The sequence below is a fragment of the Anomalospiza imberbis genome, chromosome 3, assembly GCF_031753505.1.
Source record: "Anomalospiza imberbis isolate Cuckoo-Finch-1a 21T00152 chromosome 3, ASM3175350v1, whole genome shotgun sequence".
Classification (NCBI taxonomy): Eukaryota; Metazoa; Chordata; class Aves; order Passeriformes; family Viduidae; genus Anomalospiza; species Anomalospiza imberbis.
This window is the reverse complement of record NC_089683.1, coordinates 72,224,670-72,227,728: the sequence shown is the minus strand read 5'-3', so window position 1 is coordinate 72,227,728 and position 3,059 is coordinate 72,224,670. Positions and strand designations below refer to the sequence as shown.

Genomic DNA, 3,059 nt, shown 5'->3' with positions numbered 1-3,059 from the left:
AGCAGCCCAGATGGGTAAATCTGGAACATGCACTTCTGTTGGTGTCCTGTAATGGAATGGTTTCACAGCCTCTCCAAAATGGGTGTGTTGCACAGAAGGAAAACTCCCAAATACCCCAAGTCTCCATGCTTCCTTCACCATCATCTGCTGTCATATTTTTTCTTTTTTTTTTTTTTTTTGCAAGAAATGAGAATGTTTGTTATAAATGAGAATGTAGCCTTTGAAGCTGAATGTAAAAGAGTCATTTCCTATTGGATGCTGTAAGGATTTTGCATAGGAAGAACAAAAAGGCACTGTATAAGATGTGTAAATAGTTATATGACTGATTTATGTTGAAAACACATTTACTTATAGCTACAGGAACTATAAAAGACAGTCTGAAATACTCTCTGGGCTGCCTATCTTTCATGAGAGGAGGTGTTTCACAACAAAAAGAAAATATATGTACTTGCTTGTATTTCATTATTCATTTTCTAGAGATGGAGGAAGGTGACATAAGACATTGTGCAAAAGAATCAAATGTATGTAGATCTGGTTGTTGCCCAGAATTGTATTTTGTGCCACATGAAGGGTTATTTTCTTCAGGGCAGTATTTTTCTTTTTAAATTTAAAAATATTTTACTGTAAGAAACCTCTATAGAAAGGCATATCTGCATAGGGCATTTAACCTTCATTGAAGCTCACAGAAATGTCTGAGGAGTGACAGTAGACTGTTGATCATGACCTGTTTTTCCTCCAGGTCTTTTTCTCCCGGCTTTCACCAAGTCCTCACTGTCAGGCCTAAATTTGACTCAGGTGAACTATGGACAAGTTTTCTGCAAAAGGAAACTAGCCCTTCAGTAATGTTATTATACACCCATCACATGATCAGGATAGATGGAGAGGGCTGAAGGAGCTGAGGTAATAAGGGCAAAGTACAGAAATGGATGATGGATAAAGAGAACATGAGGCAGCAAGGTAAAACGCAAGAGGGAAATGAGTCCAGGAGAACCGTGCTCCTTGGGCACCTGAGTGCATGCTGGGAATGCGTTGTAGTGATTTTCTTTCAGAGCCAGTGACGGTGCCATGAGAGAAATGGTGCTGAGAAGAGTCAGAAATGATTGAGAGTCTCTGTGATTACTGTGCCAGGTCCAGAGGTGGGCAAAGCAGCCAGAGTAGTTAAGGGAAAAGGGGCTGTGCTGCTATAGAGCTGCCCCAGCAACACAAGGTCGAGAGTGTGCATTCCACAGAGTGTGATGAATGTGGGGTGGGAAAGAAAATGCAGTCCCTGCAAAACCACACTGGGATGTGCTGCAAAGAGAGGTCATACAGATGCTTGTATGTGTAAAGATGAAGGAGTGGGACAACACTGAGCTTTGCATTGAGAGCACTGGAACACTTCTCACCTTGTGCCTTCCCATATCTGGCAGGTAGGACCTCCAGTACAGGGAGCACTGCAGAAGGGCAAGGCCACCTTGTTATGGACACTCCTCTGTTTTAATTTCTCCTTCTCCGAAAAAGAGGCCAGAAAAGAAATACAATTATGAATGTGAAGAAAACTACTTAGAAGAAAACTTGGCCATTTGTGCAACGAGGATGGAGGTCAGTCATACCAGAGCATCAACTCACAGCCATGTCATTACCAGCCTTTGGTGACACGGTGGTGTGACATCCAAAGCAGGGTAAGGCAGGACAAGAAACTTCTATGAGAACTTGCAGCAGGAAAGGCTACAGCTGCTGGGAAACAGGGATGCAGAGGTAACCCAGACTCCAAATGATGAACTCCTGGAGAAAAATCTGGGAATGAGAGAAGAAAGGAAAGGTTAAATCCTTGAAGTGGTCTGGAAAACAAGTGTGTGTGCTATCACAATGGCTGAGCCCCACAGCTGGCCCTGAGCTGTGGGTCTGGCAGGCAGTGCAGCTTCTGCTGTTTGCAGGAGGGATAGGAGAGAAGGTGGTGAGGAGGAGGTTCAGGGGTCCAGTGGTGGCCAGGCTGTCACTTGGTATCAGCAAGAAGATGTCAGAAGTTAGTGTGAAACTAGGCTACTGGAGGGCTGGGTATATTTACCTCTGGTTAAAATTTCAGGTGGCAGTATGGCAGCTTCAGGCCAAATCCTGTTCCCTGCTGAGGCCACAGGCACAGCTTCCTCTGACTTCATCGGCACCCAAGAGTTCACTGCAAGGGGAGGAAGCAGAGTCCTTGGCTGATGAAAGATAAAAGTGCTGAATAGTGCTGGAGGAGTGTCTCTCACGCTGCCTGCTGTTTTCCCCTCTGCCCTGGAGTTCCAGTTGGAGCTGCTCCTGGCTGAGTCAGTGCAAGGTACTCTCTGGCGTCAGGCACTGGGAGCCACTGCTTGCTGTGCGACCTCAGCCTCCAGGGAAGAAAAGGGCAGTGGGGGAGAAGGAGCAAACACAGCTTGAATATTAAGTCAAAGTGACAAATGTGCATTTCCTCTCAGGCAAAAGCCACAAACCCCAGAGCCATCTCTAAGGCTTTCACTTGAGCAAACCACAAAAATGGCTCAGAAAACTTTGTATGGCTGTGCTCTTACCTTAGGATTTGACATTGTTAGCTCATGTTCAGTCACTTAGTCCATATGCTGCAAATGGTCAGCAGTGCCATGACTGTGGCATTTTGACAGGGCAGAACAGCATCTCCTCTCACCCTCTTACAGGATCTAGTCATTAAAAGTCTGGCTTTTCTGCCCAAGTGTCAGAAAAGGCTTTGAATGTCGATTAATCCTGTCTAAAAAGACAGTATTGCTTTTCTATCTTTAATCTCAGGAAGAAAGGGAACAATTACATGGTCCAAAGTCTTAAATAATAGCCTGTAACTCAGACTGCCTTCTCAGTGATTGCAGCTGGTGTCATGACCCTTGAGAAATAATCTCAAACATGTCTTTGACACCACTGGTCCACTTCGATGAGAAACAGGCTACTCATTGAATTTTCTACATCTCTTTCTATAATATTATTAATTTCTTGCCTTTTTTTTAAATTAAAAAGCACATACTCTCTTCTGGATTCTTGAAAATGTACCAACGCAATGTAAAGGCCAGAAGAAACCCTTGCCAAAATAC

At 44.2% G+C, this 3,059-nt stretch overlaps 1 long non-coding RNA gene across 1 annotated transcript; it reads right to left on the bottom strand.

Annotated features, from left to right (window-relative positions):
- Positions 1-461: 461 nt before the first annotated feature.
- Positions 462-2,420, bottom strand: LOC137469941 (uncharacterized). The gene is made up of 3 exons (XR_010996811.1): positions 2,048-2,420; positions 1,386-1,776; positions 462-815 (listed from the first exon to the last, which is right to left on the bottom strand). It is a non-coding gene; the product is annotated as an uncharacterized lncRNA (long non-coding RNA).
- Positions 2,421-3,059: the final 639 nt, after the last annotated feature.